This window comes from Carlito syrichta, unplaced genomic scaffold, assembly GCF_000164805.1.
Source record: "Carlito syrichta isolate Samal-C Ts95f unplaced genomic scaffold, Tarsius_syrichta-2.0.1 Scaffold314339, whole genome shotgun sequence".
Taxonomy (NCBI): domain Eukaryota; kingdom Metazoa; phylum Chordata; class Mammalia; order Primates; family Tarsiidae; genus Carlito; species Carlito syrichta.
The window spans coordinates 867919-889239 of NW_007258435.1; the positions used below are offsets into that span (position 1 = coordinate 867919).

Below are 21321 nucleotides of genomic sequence, written 5' to 3' on the forward strand. Positions count from 1 at the left end.
GGGCAGCCGGGCAGCACAGTCTGCGGGGGCCCGGCGCCGCGGCTTCCCGGGCAGGGACGCGGAGGGCGCGGGGTCTTACGCCACAGTGCCGGCGGGCGAGGAACGCCAGGGCGGGCCGGGCGCGCGGGGGTCCCCGGGGCACATCTGGGCGTGGGCTTTGTTCGGATGTGCTCACACCTGCGCGGATCGCCGAGTTCAGGGGGCGAGGCCGACTTCGCTCCTCCACTTTCGCTGCCCTGGAGAGGACTCGGGCATCGCGCAGGGACGGGGGAGACGCCGAGGACAGCGGGACGGGGGCATTTGCGGGAGGCTTTGTTGGCCCTACAGGTGCGGGTCCCGGGGGTCCCAGCGCCCCGCCCAGCCTCCTAGAGCTGGGACTTGTCCCGGCTGGCGCACTGGGCTTGGGGTTGATTGGAAAGATCCCCGTCCCTGCCCAGGCGCCCAGCGGTGGGATCTGGCAACAGCTTCGCCCGGGATGCTGTGTTGAGCCAGGAGTGATTACCCGCCCTGGAGCATCCATCTCCCAGCCAGCGCCATCTGCGCCGCGCGCTGCCCCCGGCCCCCTCCACGCCGTGCGGGTGGGCGCCTCAGCATCCTGGTCCCCGGCGGGTCGCCGGCCCAGCCACTACCGGCCGGCATCTGCCAGAGTGCGGGGGGGTAGGGGGCGGGGTTTTGCGGTGAGGCGAGCCTGGGAGTCGTCATTTCTCCCAGAGCGCTGTACTCAGGGCACCAGGCGCTGCTGTGGCGTTCCCTGGACCTCGGGGTCTGGTAGCAGGCCGCTTCCCTCCCCTGGGGACCCCCGGCCGGTCGCTGCGTCTTCCGTCTCCCGCACGCCCGAGGCGGCCCCTGTGCAGCGGCGGGCATCCACGGAGGGCGCCCAGCGGTGGAGTCTCTTTCCCCCCGCCTTCCCGCCCCCCGCCCCCAACTAGTCCCCGGTCCCTTTTCGCACCAGAAGCTCCAACCCGAGGCTACACCCTGCGCAGAGCTGTCCAGAGAGGGAAGCGTTCTGTTCCTTTCCCGGTCCCGAGTGCGGGTTTGGCTGGTAGGCCCTTCCTCGCCCGAGACTCTTACGGGAAGAGATGGAGCCAAATGTACTGGAGAGGAGATACCGGTTCTGCACCTGGAACTCCCTCTGAGGTGGTCCCGGGAAGGAACGCAGTAGCCGCTGAATATGCAAACCTCGAAGGCTGGACTGCTATGGCTGGGGCTGCTGTATGCTACCCACGCCCTGCTATTACAATATCGTAAAAATGGTTCGTAAGTGAATGAGACCTTCCAGAAATGCTGAAACGGAGCTAGGCAGTCGGGTACTTTCTACTGTAAAGATAATGATAGACAGGAGTGCTTGAGAATGTCGGGTGTGCCAGGCGCTGTACGTGTTACGTGTATCATCTCATTTAATTCCCCACGATAATTTAATTTTTAAAAATTAGGAGAAGAAAGCTTAGAGAGGTCAAGTAACTTTCCCAAGGCCAGACAGCTAGGAAGTTGGAGAGTGGGATTAGGTTTCCGAACCCGCGTTTTACCATCCAAGACTGAAAATGTGGCCCGTTGGAGGCTTATCATCAGTTTAGGGGAAACCTAAAACCACTGAATGTTCAAAACCATGGACATACATTACACGCTCATTTAATTCTGACCCCTGCAGACCTCATGGCAGCAGGCAATATTGTAATTCAGGGAACTGTGTTGTGGAATTGTCTTTTATGTCCCTGTATTGCCCTTTACATGTTCTTTTATTCCTGTTAGCTTTTAAGTGCCTGACTGTTAACCTACAACCCAACCCATTACAGACACTGAACTGTTCTTAGTAACCAGAGTCCCCTACGATGATGACGGAGTGATATTCCTGGCACATCATAATTTTTTTTTTTTTTTTTTGAGTTGGTGTCTCACTCCGTCGCCCAGGCTGAAGTGCAGTGGCATGTTCACTGCCACCCCAGCATCGACCTGCTGGGCTCAGGCGATTCTTCCGCCTCAGCCTTCCAAGTAGCCGGAACTACAGGCGCGTGCTACCACACCCGGCTAATTTTCTGTTTATTGTAGAGAAAAGGTCTCTCCAAGTTGCCCGGGCTGGTCTCAAACCCGCGGGCTCAGGCAATCCACTTGCCTCGACCTCCCGAAATGCTGGGATTACAGGCTGAGCCACCGAGCCCCACCCATCGTGATTTTTAAGAGAATTTTTTTTTTTTTTTTTTGACTGCAGAAGAGTTACTCCTCATTGTGGATGCTGAGTGTGAATAGGACCCTGGTATCCACTCCTAGGAAAGCATTCGACATCCTAAATATATGGAAATGTGTGGTACATTTAGGAAGATGCTCCATGTTAAGTTGGAGAGAGGAAAATAATTGAATGAAAATGAAATAATCAATTTCTGGAATAGCTTTTAGGATTATTGCAATTAACCAATCAATTGGAAAAATGGATTTATGTTGCATTCATAATCCTGCTGACTCATGGTCTTTTTTAGAGCCCTCTTTTTACTTTATCACAGGAAAGTTGCCAAGCATTTCACACAATCCAGGGATTTTAGAGCTATAAGAGCAACATTGTATCTAATGCTTTGGGTTTCAGAACAGGAGTCCCCAGCCTTGTGATGCAGGGCAATGATGTGATCTTTGGACTGAAAGCCAGTGCCCTTGCACCACACCATTTTTTGTTATGGCTGCAGTGACAGTAACTGGAAAGCAGGTCATCTTTGGAAGAGCCACTTCCTGTGAGGCCAATGAGGCAATGATTGATGGCAATCATGGCTAGGTGTGAGAGATTCAGGAGTGAGCGCATCCTAAGAATGCATATACCGGGGCTGTAGAAAATTTCATGAATCATTTTAAATAATGCTTTCATGTCGGTGTACACTATAAATAGACTGAAGATATTATATCATGTGTGTACTAAAGAGCTATTGAACGGAACTCCACAGGAAGCATTTCTGGTAAAGAGACTCATTCATTCATTCATTCATTCATTCACTCATTCATATGTACTAAATGTCTGGCCTGCTGTTCTAGGCATTGGGGATGCAGTGGTGAGCAACACGGAGTTTCTGCCCTCAGGGAAATTAATTCCAGTTTTATCATCTACGGCTACATACTTCACACACAGATTTTTTTTTCACATATCATAAATGTACAGCTTGGTGAACTTGTACAAACCGAACACAAGATGTAACTAGCACTCAGATCAAGACAGTGTAAGGCACATGGAGAAAGCCCCCTTGTGGCCCCTACTGGCCATTACTCACGCCAGGGTAACGGCTGAGACACTCAGGCTGATTCCTGATAGTCTCACCCTGGATCAGCAGTCTTTGGAGTCTCATCCCAATTTTCAAAGAACAGTTTCCATTTGAGAAACATAACAGCCCGTGGCAAATGTAACTGGAACACAGAGCTTCTAATGTGTCCTTCCCTAGAAAGCTTTGTACGTTTGGATCCAAGGATTGCTTTAGGTCGTTCTTCAACTGTGGAGATGATTGGTGAAGAGAACGTGATTTGAAAGTGATGGAAAATTACAAAGAAACATGTCGATGTTCTTTTCTCTTTAAATTTTATGCTTCCCACCTGAAGGAACCCCGAACCTTCCTGACAGGTGAGGACAGAGAAGAGACCTGGATGCTGGGAGCAAGAAGCCAGTAGCTTATTTTGTTTAACCATTCATCTGCCTGGGCAAATGAAAAGCCCTTCTGATTGAAAAAATTCTCTATTGGCATCAAAGCCTTATGTTATTTCTTTCCCCTGGCTTTGCTGAGGTATAATTGACAAATAAAAATTGTATATATTTCAGCTGGGTGCAGTGGCTCATGCCTGAAATCCCAGCACTTTGGGAGGAGGAGGCAAGAGGATTGCCTGAGCCCAGGGATTCAAGACTATCCTGGGCAACTTGGCGAGACCTCATCTCCACAATAAATAGATTTTTTGAAAATAGTTGATGTTATAGCCTGTGCCTTTAGTTCCAGCTACTTGGAAAACTGTGGCAGAAAGATTACCTGAGCCTAGTAGATCGAGGCTGCGGTAGCCATAATCATGCCACGGCACTCCAGCCTGGGCAACAGAGTATGATTTCTCAAAGAAAAATTTTGTACATATTTCACATGTACAACATACTATTTTGGTATATATACACATTGTGAAATGATTACCCTTGTCAAATCAGTAAACACATCTATCGCCTTACACAGTTACATACTTTTGTGTGTATGGCAAGAACATTTAAGATCTATTATCTTAGCAAATTTCAGGAATACAATACACTATTATTAACTATAGTCACCATGCTTCACAGTAGATCTTCAGAATTTACCCATCCTGTCTAACTGAAACTTTGTACCCTTTGACCAACATCTCATTTCCCCAAACGCCCCTAGACCCTAGTAATGGCTGTTACTAGGGGGAAATGAGATGTTGGTCTCTAAGAATAAGAAAATGTACCCAAACGAACTGATAAATGCTTAACCTCCCCCTCAAAATGTGAAGGAGAGGGCTACATAAGGAGCAAATACGAAAAAGGCTCTGTCTCCAGCTTTAGCAACTGTAAATCCTTCATTGTCAGGTAGTCTTTAAATGGCGCAGCAAATGCAATACATTTATTTAAAATGTGGTATTTTTGCTAAGTTGCTTTTTATTGCAGTAAAATATATAGAACATAAGATATACCATTTTAAGGCGTATGCTTCAGTTGAATTAAGTACACTCACATTACGTGCAACCATTGCCACTATCCATCTCCAGGAATGTTTTTGTCTTCCCAAACTGAAATTCTGTATCCATTAAACAATAATTCCCATCTCTTCAGCTCCCAGCCCTTGACAACCATCATTCTATTGTCAGTTTCTATAAATTTTATTGCTCTAAGTACCTCATATGAGTGGAATTGTACAGTGTCTAATTTTTGGGACTGGTTTATTTCACTTATCGTAATGTTTTCAAAATTCATCCATGTGTCAGAATGTCATTGCTTTTGAAAGCTGAATAATACTAATAGTTCAGTGTGTGTGTGTGTGTGTGTGTGTGTTTGTATGTGTGTGCGTGTATGTATGTGTCACATTTTGTTTATTCATAATTTACACTTGGGTTACTTCACCTTTTGGCTATCATAAATAATGCTGCTATGGACATGGATATACAAATATCTGTTTGAGTCACTGCTTTCAATTCTTTTGGATATATACCCAGAAATTAGACTGTTGGACCATATGATAGGTCTATTTTAATTTTGGGGGAAGTCATCATGCTGTTTTTCAGATCAGCTGCACCATTTTACATTTCCACCAACAGGGTTCCAATTTCTGTATATCTCCACCAAGACTTGTTATTTTGTTTTCTTGATGATGGCCATCCTAGTGGGTGTGGAATGCTGTTTTTGTTACCTTTTAAAGCTGTAAATTGATATCTATGTATTCTAATCAAGTAATTCACAGTATTTTCTAACTTATTGGTTTAACATTTTTTAATAAGGTGTATGGGTTCCAGCAAGTGTTAAATAATCACATACTTTCTGCAAAGCACGAGAGAGATGTTGTGAAACGTGTGTGTTATAGTCCAGGGTAAGCCAGCATTGGTGACACACATTCTAATTCTTTTCCTAAAATGATGACTTAGAGTACCTATGTCTGGAATGCACTTGTGCTAAATGATATGAGGGTAGGTTAAACTAGGATGCTTTTGTTTTATTTCCCAAAAAATGGCATTATTATTTTAATCCAGACCAAGAGCAAATTTGGCTCATATCTGAAAATAAGTAGGAAAATCCCTCTGCTGAATGCTTAGGGTTGTGTTGGAGTTGTAAATAACAGTTTCACATTGGCTGTTTCTCCCCACCATTGAATCTTCAAAGATGACAGCATAAACCCTCACCACCCAATTATAATTGCTTAGCTGAGCTAATAAAAAAGATGTGGTGTCAACTTAATTGACCTATTTTACTGGCCTACAAGATTGGAATTTCAAATTAGAAAAAGGTAATTTTTAACAGTCTGTTGGAGGGTTTTCCTCAAGTGACTAAAAAGCAGGTGAATATAAAAATGAAGGAGCATTCCTAGCTGTATATGTGTTTCCTTGCCAGTGGGAAAGGAAAGGAAACACATATACAGCTAGGAATGCTCCTTCATTGCACATTAAATGGTGCTTCCATTTAAACGCAGGAACGACAAATCTTACTTATGTGATGTACGATATTCCCTGATTCTCTTCTGAATTGTCCTGTACTAAATAAAGTGTTGTTTAGTTCACATGGATATGAAAATGATAGTTACTGTCAGAGGAAATGATTGTTTTAAAAATTGCTATTATTAAATGATGGTAGAAAGAGTTGGAAGCAACATTTTAAATATACTTATATGCGCACATATACATATAATTAAATTTCGTGATGTGCATAGTGTATTGGCTCAAACCTCACTGTAACCAGAAAAATCTATTCCCAGGGCAATCTGAGGGAATCCTGTAGGAGGTCTTCCACTGGGTAATATGCAATGAATTTGATTTATCTTTCTCAAGTGGGCTGAGAGCATTCAAAAAATTCAGTATATGTATTCAGCATGTAGTGATCTTTTCTCCAAATTTCAACTTGAAAGCTAATCTCATGCCACTTTTAGTTGCCCTTGGCATTTCAGTGGCATGATTTACAGTGTGCATTTTTGGCGAACATTGCAAACTCATGTTGACCACCCTTAGTAGATTCTCTCTTGAGGGAAAGGGTAAGGGAAAAGGAAAGTACTAATTTTCCTTTAATTAAGCCTGAAGGTAAGAATGGCCTGTTGAAAAAGTTTGGTCCTGGAGTTTTTTGGTTCTTTGAGGAAGGATGGCTTGCGAGGGAGTCTGCTGCTGCCTTCCAAAGCCTGGTGCGCCTTTTCAGTCCCTTACCTCAATAGAGAGCTGAAAGGACAGAAGTGAACAAAGGAAGCCTGTTTTGCCTGCCCCACTTGCTGGGCTGTTGTCTTGGCCCTTTTCAGCAAAGGGTGGGGGGGAGCTGGGTCAAAGTTGAAGAACACTGAAAAGGAATTCAAGCTTCATGTCGAAATTTGAATTATAGCTTCAGTTTGAGTGCCGAGTAGATTAGTTTGAATTGAAATTTTTGAATCTGTGGAAGCTTAAGTGACAGATGGTGTTGGAACAACGTACATAGAACTGGATGGCATCCCCAAAATGTTGAGTGCCCAAGCGAGGCACTCGGTAAACATCTAGTTAACTGACAAAAGTTTTAAAACTGTAGGAAGTGCAGTTTGCTGCTGTACACCACATTAAGACGTTGGACTGTGTGAATTAAGGGGAGGCCCCTGTGTCTGGCACACACTCAGATGCACTTGTCCTCCCTAATTGCATTGCAAATATTCTTCTGACTGTTCTGCGGCTTTTTCCTCTATTATCTAGTTGAATAAATACAGAAATGCCCAACCAGCTTCCCTTGTAAAATTGCATTACAGTATTGTGGTATTGTCCACAGATTGTTTTGATATATGACAAGATAAATCTATCCTAAATATTGACTAACTAGTTTTTTTTTCCTATATGAGTATATTTATGCAGAAGGATTTTGGCTTTCTGCTTCCATTGAGAGTCCATCACTCTTATATTTGCTCTTGAAGTTTTTAAATACAGCACATAGTTTTTCATTCATTTTGGTGGGCAGCATCTAATTTAAAGCATTTCAGTAGGAGAAGTTAGTTGTGTGTGTCACTAGAATAATAAACCAGCTACTGGGAGGTAGAAGTTACTAGAAGGTAAGTGAAACAAAAAACGATTTGGGGTAATTTGAAACTCTTTCTGGTGTTCCATAAAACTACAGTTGGAAGCTGAAAAATTGTAACATTTGAAAACTGAAAAATTATCAAATTTTGCTTTGGCATCTTTAACCAATTAAATGATGGGTAACATAGTCTTTTGCTCTGTTGTTAGTAGCATGCTGGGTAAAAGCCATTTTTATGTTTATTTATTACATTCAAATGAATATTTCTACTTTTGGGGAAATAACATTGACATGGCCATAGTAAGAACAAAAGAGTAAAATGGAAATTCAGAGATAATACTGTAATATAAACAGCTAATTTACTTCAGAATTGATATCAATTTATGTGACATGTATTTTACATAAGTCACAATATAGACCTATGTCTCACAAAATTTAAAATAAACTGCATTTTAATAGAGGTAATGGGGTTTTTAAAACTCCATGGCTATATATGTTTCTAGTAAAAGTTACTGTGGTGCAAAATTATAGTGGAAGGTAAATATATACCAAGGGTTTTTTGCTGTCCTAGAGTTTTGAAGGGATTCATTAATTAGCAGAAAGTGAGTGAGTTCTTGATCAGATTCACTTGCTGGAACTGGGAATGAAAGGGTAGATCGTGATCAGATTCACTTGCTGGAACTGGGAATGAAAGGGTAGAGACAAGGAAGTGTAAAGGATTCAGGTAGAGAGAAAGTTTAGGTGGAGAATGAGAATTGTAACATACCAGAGAAGTGTCCTGCTGCAGAAGGAGTGAGAAATTTTAAATAATGGGGAGAGAGTGAAGAACCAATCATTGTAACGGCAATAACTTGAACTCTGAAAGAAAGAGAGAATAGCAATGTTTGTGGTGATTGCCTGGATCATGGAGAGCAGTCTTCATTTAATAGTACTCAATGCTGGCTGGGCGCAGTGGCTTAACCTGTAATCCCAGCACTTTGGGAGGCTGAGGTGAGAGGACTGTCTGAGCCTGGGGGTTCAAGACCAGCCGGGGCAATTTGGTAAGACCTTGTCTCTACAATAAATCACAAAAACTACCTGGGCATGGTGGTGTGTGTCTACAGTTTCAGCTACTTGGAAGGCTGAGGTGGGAGGAATGCCTAAGCCCAGCAGGTTGAGGCTGCAGTGGCTGTGAGCATGCCACTGCATTCCAGCCTGGGTGACAAAGAGTGAGACTTCAACTCAAAACAAACAAACAAAAAAATAGTACTCAATACCAACTAATTTAGAGATATTTTATTATGGTACTTTATAGGTCATTGAAGCAACTTGATGTCATAAAATAAAAATAACTAATAAATCACCCTGCAAAAATGAAATGTGATTAATACAGCTACATTTAAAAGAAATATATTGAGAGGAATTTACTAAGAAGCCAAACTGAAGTTGTTTCAGTGTAATGCTATTAAATTCTTAGCCAGATCAACTTTTATTTTTCAGCTATTTTGTCCTTTTATATATAGGTGGCCCCAGCTTGAGAAAGTTAGATATGTAAAAATGTAAAACTGGTGAACTCATTTGGGGTGACTATTCACTTCAAACAGGATTCTTCGCTTTGCATGAGGTTTACATGATGAGTGAGCTCCTATAACGCATTCAAATTCAATTCAGGACAACTTTTCAGGAATATCTAAGTAGACAGATTACTCAGTCACTAAAAGAGCCTAGCATAATGGATACCAAGTGAAACCTAAGCAAATAAAGCTAAATAAAAATCAGTAAAGAGGTGAACAGGTGGTAAATGTAGAGAAGAATACCTCAATTGTATGAACATCTTTGATATTTTCTCTAGATAACATTGAAGGGCCAAGTCACACTTGCTAAAAGAAAACAGATAACTATAATAGTCATCCAGAGATTTTGGACCTTGCTCAGAAGAGAATTCAGTCAGCTTTCCCCAGATGTCTGAATGTAGGAACCCAGTCCTTGCTCTGTTCCATGATGCTTTTCTCATTATGCATGGTGATATGTATATGAGAGCCCCATATCTGATAAATGAGTGAATGCAAGAATTAAATGACTGAATATATGAATATTGTGAAATGTCAGAATGTCAGGTGGATCTTTGTTGGATAAAATTGGAGGGTTTTGTTCTCAGCCATGATTTGAAGACAGACGAAGTCTAGACCATGAGAAATCAAACAGTCATAATTTCATGCCAGGTCTCTGTAGATTGTAATTTGCTTGCTGGTTCTAAATTAGGCACTTGAGCAGGCAGGTGACATCACTCAATCCAGAAAGGTACCATTTTAAAAATTGCTGCTGTGGAGCCCTAAATGTCATCTTTGTGACCCCAAAGCGTTCCTCTATAATTTTCTACCTTTGCTCACGACAGATGATTCCGGATTTGCACATGGCTTTCCTTTCCCTTCACTGTCTGAAGCTGGTGCTTGTCATTTCCCTCCAGAGGTCTCTGGGTGGCTGCACACTGATTGAGTTAAGCACGTTGTTCGATTGCTTTCCACCCTCTGAATCTGAAGAAATCAAAAGTGAGGCACACAGAACTGAAATGAAAAAGTGGAAAGGCTGGCATATAAAACAGATCAGAAGTGCTCTTGCTGCGGCTTTAACAAATGGAACTTTCTCCTTTTTGGGCTGGTCATTAAGTACTCTTATCTGCTATTTTCTTTATTTTCCAAGATGTGAGTTGAGTTACAGCATACCCTCTCCCAACTAGTTAGTGGGTTATAGGGGTTGTGTTTAAGGCAGTGGTGCCATGTTAGAGAGGCAGCTAGAGTAAAAAAGTTATGTGAAATCTTTGATTAGTTAACTTTGAGAAGTACTGGGCTACCCTACCTAGATTAAGAAACCTCAGTGTATTGCATAGCTTTGGAAAATTTGCTTAAGTCCTTCTTCTATTCCTTTAGTTAGGAAAATAGAGACAAAACACAAAACCTTTCTCGTCAAATAAGCCTACCTCACAAGGATATGTAGCTATAACATGATAAAAATGAAAGTGCCAAGTGAAAGATGTCACATATATCTGTGATATTATTAGGTAGAATGCACTTGCCACTTTTTTCAACATAGCATTCCAACAGAATTTGCTTTAGGGATATGTACATATCATATACTCGTAGCAATATCAGTCCGCTTGATTTTGAATGAATGAGGTAGTCTCATACTGCAGCCTGACAGACTGACACCTTTATTGATGCTGCAAGAAGAGACTGTTTTCAAAACACAAACTATAAGCTTAACCTCTGACAAATGATAATATATATGTGAAAGTCATATTGAGTTAGTATAATGAAATAGGGTATCAATTCAGTAAATACTTTTATTCCAGTTGCACTCAATGTCAGTAACAGTCTCTTGAAGTCCAACGGTTTTTTATTTCAAGCCATAATCCCAATCATATTTTTCAAGAGAGCAGTCAATAATTTTTTGTGTCAACCCTGACTAGATGGCAACCTCATAAGCCAATAAAGTGTGAAATCATTTTAGCATATTAAATCCATCCAGCTTACAAGCTACATTCACCTAGAAGTTTGAAATTAAAAGAGATAAATGCAATGAGGCTTGTGAACAGGTTTATATATCATTGCGTTACTTTACACTTATTTTGTGCCTCTGCCACTCAGAGAAGAGATATGTACTTAAAAATTCGTCCTCATCATTGATCTGGGTGTAGACACAGAGCATTACAAGTGGGAATGTGTTGTGGTTTGAATTGTGCTCTTTAAAACTTATACATTGAAGTCCCAGTCCAGTACCTGAGAATGCGACCTTATTTGGAGATGCGGTTCTTACAGTTAAAATGTGGCGATTAGGGTGGGCCCTATTCCAATATGACTAATGTTGTTATAAAAGAGGAAATTTAGAGACAGGCAGAATGAGAGAAGGCCTGTGAAGATGAAGACAGAGATCTACCATGCCAGGAATGCCAAAGATAGCCAGCAAGCCACCAGAAGTGAGGAGATAGGCAAGGAACAGATTCTGTCTCATAGCCCTCAGAAGGAACTCATGACTCATAGCCCTCAGAAGGAACTCATGCTGCCCGCATGTTGATTTTGGACTTCCCATCTCCAGATCTGTGAAACAATACATTTCTTTTGTGTGTGTCACCCAATTTGTGGTACTTTGTTATAGCACTCCTCGCAAACTAATACTAGATACAATAATAATTCACCTATTTCTAAACCTATCCCTTGCAAAAAAAGGAATAGTGAAAATACAGCTTCCCCACATGTCTTTTTATATCTTTATCTATGTCATCTATACCTGTCTATATTATATTTATATCTATGTCTATATCTATACAGTCATCTCTCAGTGTCAGAGGGGATTGGTATAGTATTTTCATTATAACTTGTGCACATCTTCTTGTATACTTTAAATCATCTTTAGATTATTCATAATACCTATTGCAATGTAAACACTGTGTAAATAGTTGTTATACTATAGTTTTAAAATGTGTATTATTGCCAGGCGCAATGGCTCACACCTGTAATCCCAGCACTTTGGGAGGCAGAGGCGAGAGGATTGCCTGAGCTCAGGGGTTTGAGACTAGCCTGGGCAACTTGGCAACACATCCTCTCTACAATAAATTTAAAAATTACCCGAGTGTGGTGGCACACTCCTATAGTTTCAGCTTCTTGGAAGTCTGAGGTGGGAGCCTAGCAGGTTGAGGCTGTAGTGACTGTGAGCGTGCCACTGCACTGCACTCCAACCTGGGCGACAGAGTGAGACTCCAACTCAAAAAAAAAAAAGTGTATTATTTTTACTGTTGCATTTCTTTTGTTTATTTCAAAATATTTTCTATTTGTGATTGATTGAATCTGAAGATGTAGAAACTAAGGATACAGTGAGCCAACTGCATATGTACATGTGTTTGATCTATGTCTATACTTTGTGTACCAAAGGAGTATATATATTAATTATGTAGAAAGTTATTCCTTGAATGAAGGCACAGAGATGCCGGGAGTGGTGGAGACAGTATCAATTGTTTTTACCTGGACAGATGTATGAAATTGTAGTTTGATTAGTTGATTACTCTTTCTGGTTATAATCAAGTCAACTCCAACTTGGCTGCCGCCATCAAAAGTAAATTGTCATCACCTGGGAACTTAAGGGGACGATTTTGTTGAAGTATCTGCAGGTGTCCTTGCTGTTTCTTGCTAATCAGGTTTCTTTCAACATGAAAAATGGTATGGTTGCTGGTATGTACTTATGCTGAGGGAAGCAGAGCCTTGGATGAACTCTCAGACAACTTCAGTCTGGATGCTGCTTCAGTGGGACAAGGTGAAGAATGGCATTGTTGGAGAATTTTGCAGCCAGCTATAATCTGGCAGGACCACTGTCTATGTGAAGGAGTAGGATTGCCAAGAGCTTTGATTCAACTTGAATATTAGTTTGACTATTCTGTGGATTCTAAAATAATTTCAGCTCGTCCTTTGTGATGTCTGCCTACTTGGTGTGAATGTCTGTTCTTCATTTCTACTGGCGACAGCCTTGTCTTTCTTGGATGGGAAGCTCCTCCATGAAAATGATCTTGAACTTTAATGTTGTGTGTTTGGTGTTTAATGAACTGCCATATCCCCCCCAAAAGGGAGGGGAGCCTAATTGTTTTAAATAGTAACAAGGAGATGATTTGATAAGAAGATTCTTGGGATGCACACTGAGGACTTGACAATTCTGAGTTTATGCCATTCAGTGATTCTGTTTTAATATGTAGAACATTTGCTAACTCAGGGCTTCCTCTTGGTGATAATATTTTTTCCTTGCTACAGACTCATTTATTTATGGTTCTTGTAGGAGCAACTAGTGAGAATCCACCAACATAGAGCAGAAAATAATTTTGAATCATGGCTGTTTTACTTTTACTTGTTCTTACAGCTTCCCTTTAACATGCAAGGCAATGAGGTGCAAATTGATTGAGTGAGATTTCCAAGGCCCTAGACAGGAGCAGAGTACAGTCTGTGTTTGTATCTGAATATCACTTGCCTCCGTGCAAACCCTTTAGATCTTTTAAATATTTGCCTTGAAAAACAACCTTGTAAGGATAGTTTGAAAGATTTATTGGCACCATTGTAGCATTTGGTGATTGACCAAAGTCTGTTTGCAAATGTACTAACAAGGGACCAGCAATGCCAGTTTTATGATTAATTGCCACCTTTAGACTTTACTGAAGATATTTACCTTGTGATATTACTTTGAATTGTTAGTCTAGGTTTTGATACATTAAACCCATATTTAAAACTTGTATGTACTAGAACATTCTCCTCCTTTCCTGTTCTGGACAATGGAATACATCATAGAAAACCAGTTACTGCCTAGGACAATGAAAATAAACTCTGTTGGGGCTACCTGCACCTGATCTGCTCACCATCCAAGCTTAATTCCAGCCCTTCCCACTGTCTCTCTGATCTCTGCACAGTGAGGAGTGGAGCCAGTCATGAATATGCATGTGTCATACACCTGTGACCAACAGTGCCTCCATCAAGGAGTGGCAGAGTATCAATTACTTGGAATGGATGACTCGTGGCAGCTGCTGTCTGTGGCCCACCGGGCTCCCTGCCCTGCCCTGACAGCTGCACATCATATCCTGTGATCACACCACCTCAGCACCTCCATGACTAATACATCAAAAAACAAAAAAGGAGGCTGAACCTCCTGATCTCGAGGTGTTACTTCATGGACAGCTGCTCCTGAGGCATTACACAGAAAGATATGTTTCTGAATTTTAGGAAATGAGGACACAATGATCTTTACAGCGTATTGTTATTGACTTGGGGTCTCACTCTCAACCAGGTTGGAGTGCAGAGGCATGATGACAGCTCACTACTGCCTTGAACTCCTGGGCTCAAGTGATCTTCCCTCTTCAGCCTCCCAAATAGCTGAGACTACAGGCATGTGCCACCACACCCAGCTATTTTTTTAATTTCTTGTAGAGACTGGGTCTCACTAGGCTGTCCACCCTGGTTTCGAAATCCTGGCCTCAAGCAATTCTTCCACCTTGTCCTCCCAAAGTGTTGGGATGACAGGCATAGTCACTGTGTCCAACCTATAACTTATTAATAAATAACAACAATCCTTGACATTTATTGGTTGCTTAACTATATGGAGCATCTTAGACGAAATATCTCATTTAATTTTCACCAAACCCTCTATGTCAGAAGCCGGCCAATTGTTTCTATAAAGTCCAGATAGTATAAATATTTTAGACCTTGCAGACCATTCAATTACTGCAAAAACAGTCATAGACAATACATAAATGAATGAGCGTGGCCATGTAAACCTCTCTACAAAATTGATGGCAGGCCAGATTTGGCCATGGTCATAGTTTGCTGACCTGGGCTTTATGGTTTTACCTATTTTATAGACGAGGAAGCTGAGTCTTAGGGAGTTAAGTAACTCCCTAAAATAAATAGGTTAAATAGCATAGCTGCAAAGTTTGCAGAGCTAGGATTCTAACCAAGGAATTTGACTCATCTCTCAGTCTTAATCCCTATGAGCTACTATGTCATCCTGCCATGATAAATAACAAGAGAACAGAACTTCAACTTCTGCATGTTGTGAGTTATAGATTATGACCCAAACTTCTAAGGGAAATGTTGCCTAGGGAACTGTGGCAGCTCGAGTCCTGAAGATACTATTTAGGTAAGTGTAGATAGTCTATAGTGCATTCAGGTGATGTTGCTGCATCCTTGACTAATTGAAATACATTTCTAGATAAAATTCTCCAAATGATCTGATATTGTGGGCACTTTTGTCAATAGGATTACAAAAGCAAATGACCCTAGTTTTTAAAAAATATATGCTAAGTTATTACTTTTTAAAATGTGTTGGTCATCCAAGAGTTATATAGTAAGATAACTTTTGCATATTCCCAAGGAAATTTTTAATTTTTATAAAAATAACTTGTTCAGAAGAGTTTCTTCCATGCTTAATATAAAACCCTTGAATGAGAATTCTAAACAGTTTTTCTTTTACAGGATGGGCAGATCCTTTGTGCTTCATTTCCATGGTAACAGTTAAATTTCAGGTTGAGAACAACACACCTACAAGATAACCATCCAGTGGACATTATTGGGCATCTCCTTAGGGAATTCGTAGTGCTTCGTGGTGTCTAGATAACTCCTGAAGTAGAATTACAGAGACTTGCTGTGTTTTTTATACAGCAAACTCTTTAAAGGTTGAAGGTTCTCAGAGTAGGCCCAAGTCAGGAAATATTTAGTTTTAGACAGTCTTTCAGAACACACAACATACAATGAGCAGTCAAACTTCAAAAATGTTCCCGGGACACCATAAAAAGCTTCAGAACTCACAGTTCTTGACCTTAACTGTGAAGGGTGAATGAAATTTTAGGAAGTATGCAGCTGGCCAAAGGGGGGCTACTTGTGACTAAACATTGCTGTTCATACTTTGTTGGAGGGAGGCTCAAAATGGAACCACTCCCTGGTGGAGAAATCAGAGAGTAAAACTCTTGTCTAGAGGTAACTGTACTCTCTTTGGAAAGCTGAAGTCTTTGAATCTAAGTAAGCCTCCATTCATTTCTTAGAAGTTGGCAGAGGAATAAAACCTGAGTGGAAAAATTGACTGCTGTGCTGCTTCTGTGAAGTCGTTACTGTAAATTAATGGGTGAAACAAATTATAAAGAATATGGTTGATGAAGGCAGAAAATTTTTTTCTGTTGAAAAAAACATTTCCTAGAAAAGATAGTCCTTAGTTCATTTAATGAAAAAAATGTACCCCAAATAGAAAAATGAAATTATGGTACTATGAACAACACTTTGTTTTTCATGGTATCTATTTCTATAGCTTTATTGAGATATAACTTATATGTCATAAAATCATCCATACCAATACAGATGCACCTCATTTTCTGATGGGGTTATGTCCCAGTAAAGCCATTGCAAATCAAAAAACGATAAACTGAACCATTATAAATCCAGATGATCCTCAATTCATGATAAGATTACATTCTAAAAAACCCATCGTAAAGTCGAAAATTTGTAAGTTGAACAATTGTAAGTCAGGGATCGTCTGTATACAATTAGTGAGTTTTAATAAATTTATAAGTTGAGCAATGGTGGCAAGCAGAATTCTAAGATGGCCCCTGAAAATCTCACCCCGGATGTGCATGCCCAGTGTAATACTGTCCCCTTGAGTGTGGGTGGGACCTGTGACTATGCTGAGGTCTCACTTTCATAATTAGGTTACATTATATGGCAAAGGTGAAGGGATTTTGCATTTTTAATTAAGGTCCCAAGTCAGTTGATTATGAGCTAATGGAAAGGGAGATTGTCCACACTGGGCCTGACTTAATCCCGTGTAAACCCTTAAAAAGGGACTGTTATGAGAGAGACACTCTTCTACTGGTTTTGAAGAATCTAAAAACCATGTTGTGAATTGCTTATGGAGAATGGTGGCCTCAGTCCTTCTTAGAATTCTGCCACCAGCCTAAAGTCTAGAAGAGGATTGTGAGCACTAGAAGAAAAGGCAGACTGGACGAGACCTTGATTGCAACCTGGTGAGATCCATCTTGGCTGTGCCTGGGCTTCTGACATGAAAGAAACTAGGAGATAATAAAAGGGTGTTGCTTTAAGTCTCTAAATTTGTTGAAGCTTGTTATGCAGCAGTAGAAAACTAACACAGCAACCATCACTACAATCCAGTTTTGAAAACTTTCGTCACCTCCCCGCCAAATTTATTTTCTGAACATTTCATATTAATGGAATCATATAATATGGAATCTTTTGTGTCTGGCTTCTTTCATCTAGCATGTTTTTGAGGTTCCTGTATGTTGTAACATGTTATCAGTGGTGTTCCCATGGTATGTGTACATATTCACCAGTGAATGGACATTTGGATGGTTTCCAATTTGGGACTACTGTGAATAATGCTGCTATAAACATTAGCATGTGAATCTTTGTGAGTACCTATGTTTTTATTTCTCTTGGGTAATTTTACTTAGTAGTAAAATTGCTGGGTTGTATGATATATTTATGTTTAACTTTTTAAGGCACTGCCAAACTATTTTCTAAAGTGGCTGTATCATTTTACTTTCCCACCAGAAATGTAAGGGGGTTTCAGTTTCCTCACATCTTTGCCAACCTTTGACATTGCCTTTTTTTTGTTTTGACTATTCTAGTGGTTGCGTAGTGGTATTTCATTGTATTTTTACCTGCATTGTCCTAAGGACTGACAAGGTAGAGCATATTCTTATTGGTTTATTAGTCATTTATATATCTCTAGTGAATTATCTGTTTTGCTAATTTTTCAAATGGAATCATTTGTCTTATTATTGAGTTTGCTTTCAAAATTATATTCTGGGTACAAGTTCTTATCAAACATATGATTTGAGAATATTTTCTCCCATTTTGTGGGTTGTCTTTTCATTTTCATGTTGGTGCCCTTTGAAGCACAAAAATTTTGATTTTGATAAATTCAGTGTAATTATTTCTCTTTTGCTGTTTGTGCTTTGTGTGTTGTATATAAGAATTCATTTCCTTACCCAAGATCACAAAGATTTACTCCTGTGTTTTCTCCTAAGAGGATTTTGATAAATTTTAAGATCATTTTTTTAATTTTCTGAAAAAGTGTGCTCAGATTTTGATAGGTATTACATGAGATTGGGTAGGATTGTCATCTTGGCAATATCAAATATTCCAACCCATGAAATTTAATGTCTCTCTATTTATTTAGGTTTTTTCATTTCCTCTCAGCAGTGTTTTCAACTTTCAGTGTATAGATCTTTCATACCTTTTGGAAAATTTATTCCAAAGTGCTTTATTTTTGTGATGCTATTGTGAATATAATTATTTCCTTCATGTCATTTTTGGATTGTTTGTTAGCAGTATATAAAAATAAAATTGATTTTTATATATTAATCTTATATGCTATGACAACGCTAAATTTGTTTACTAATTTTCATAGTTTTTAATGGATTGCTTAGTTTCTACATCACGCCATCCATGAATGAAGACAGTTTTGCTGTTTCCTTTCTGATTCGAATGTCATTACATTTTATGTTCCTTATTGTACAAACTAGAAGTTCTAATAAAACATTGAATAGAAGTGGTGAGAGTGGACTTTCTTACCTTGTTCCCAATCTTAGGGGGAAAGTTTTCACTCTTTCATGTTAAGTATGTTAACTGTAGTTTTTTCATAGAAGGCCTTTATTTGTTTGAGGAATTTACTTCTATTGCTAGCTTGTTGAGAATTTTCATCATGAATAAGCATTGGATATTTTTATTAAATGTATTTTATGTTTCTATTAAAACAATAATGTGGATTTTGTCATTTATTCTTTTAACATAATATATTATATATTAATTGATTTTTGAATGTAAAAACAAACTGTGTTTCTGCAGTGCATCCCACTTGGTCATGTGTATAATCCTTTTTGTGTGTTGCTGAATTCAGATTGTGTATATATATATATATATATATACATTCAGATTGTGTGTATATATATATATATATATATATTTTTTTTTTTTTTTTTTTTGGAGTCAAAGTCTCACTCTGTCACTCAGGTTGGAGTGTAGTGGCCTCAGCTTTCCAAGTAACTGAACTACAGGCGAGCACCATCACGCCCAACTAATTTTCTGATGTATTGTAAAGACAAGGTCTTGCCAAGTTGCCCAGGCTAATCTGGAACTCCTGGACTCAGACAATTCTTTCACCTCAGCCTCCCAAAGTGCTGGAACTACAGACATGAGCCGCCATACCCGGCAAGATTATTAATATTTTGTGTAGGATATTTGCTTCTGTGTTCCTTAGGGATGTTGATATGTAGTTTTCTGTTATTGTAATGTCTTGGTCTGATTTTGGTACTGAGTAAAACTGGCTTTGTAGATTGGATTGGAAAGTTTCTTTCCATTTCCTGAAAACGTTGTGGAGGAATAGAATTCACCATTAAAACTATCCAGGCTTGGGTTTTTCTTTATCAGAATATTTTTAATTGTTAATTAAATTTATTTACTTCTTATAGATCTATTTAGATTTTCTCTCTTGAGTTGATTTTACTAATTTGTGTCTTTCTAGGACTTTCTCTATTTTATTTAAGTTATTTAATTTGCTAGTGTAAAGTTAATATTCTTTTATAATTCATTAATTTGTGTGCTGTTATTAGTGATGTCTTTTCATCCCTGAGTTTGTTAACTGATTTCTTCTCTCTTATTTTTTGATTAGTTTAATTGACTGCCATTTAAAAAATATTTTCAAAAAGCCAATGTTGGTTTTATTGATTTCAGCTTCATAATTTATTATTTTATTTCTTTGCTTGTTTTGTGTTTACTTTTTTTCCCTCATTTCTTAAAGTAAGAGCTTAGGTTATTATTAATAATTTGAGAACTTCCTTTTTATCTGATATAGGCATATATGTATATATACACACATGTAAATTTTTCTGATATAGTCATATGTATGTATGTGTGTGTGCATATATATACACACATACACACACAATCATATATATATATATATATATATATATACACACACACAAGAAATTCATATGATCATCTTTTAAAATTTATTGAGACTTACACTGTGGCTGAGAACAATGGTCTCTCCTGGACAATGTTCCATGTCTGCTTGAAAAGATTGTGTATCTACTGTCACTAGGTGGCATATTCTGTAAATGTCACATCAAACTAATTGATGGTTTTGTTCAATTATTCAAAATTCTTTCTAGTTGTTGTTGTTGTTGTTGTTGTTGTTGTTTTAGTCGAAGTCTCACTTTGTTGCCCAGGCTGCAGTGCAGTGGCACGCTCACAGCTGCCGCACCCTCGAACTACTGGGCTCAGGCAATCCTTCCTCCTCAGCCTTCCAAGTATCTAGAACTATAGGCACATGCTACCACGTCCGGCTTATTTTTTGATTTACTGTAGAGATGAACTGTCACCAAGTTGCCCAGGCTGGTCTCAAACCCCTGAGCTCAGGCAATCCTCTTGCCTCGGCCTCCCAAAGTTCTGGGATTACAGGCTTGAGCCACCATGTGCGGCCTGTGTAGTTTTTCAATCAGTTATTGAGAGTGGATAATGAAATATCCGTTATTATTGTTGAATTGTATATTTCTACTTTTAATTCTGTCAGCTTTTGTTTTTATAACATTTACAGTTGTTATGTCTTTTTGATGTATTGACTATTTAACCAATATTAAGTGTCTTGATTTGTCTCTATATTTTTGTCTTCAAATCTATATATTAATATAGCTAACTTTCCTATGGTTATTGTTTACATAAATATCTTTTTGCATCCTCTTATTTTGAATGGATTTGTGTCTTTGAAGGTGTCTCTCTTTTAGATAGCATATAGTTAGGTTTTAGCTTTTTTTTCTATTCTGAAAATATGCCTTTTATCTGGGATACTTGGTACATTCATATTTATTGTAATTATTAATTTGGTTGGGTTTCTGTATGACACTTTGCTATTCAGGTTCTATTGTTTTATTTCTTTTGTTTCTCTCTGAATCCTTTACTGATTTATTTTGTGTTAAATAATGTTTAGAGTACCATTTTAATGCCTCCATTGAAGTTTTATTCTTTTTTTCTTGAAAATTTTTAATGGTTTCTCTAGTCATTATAGTATGCATCTTATTGTACTCTGCTTTAGAATAATACAAATTTAATTTTAGTAAAACAAAA

At 39.2% G+C, this 21321-nt stretch overlaps 1 protein-coding gene across 17 annotated transcripts in view; it reads left to right on the forward strand.

The window, feature by feature from the left end:
- Window positions 1-21321, forward strand: part of NRCAM (neuronal cell adhesion molecule) — a 287278-nt gene that overhangs the window by 415 nt on the left and 265542 nt on the right. The gene's annotated exons all lie outside the window — the stretch shown is intronic.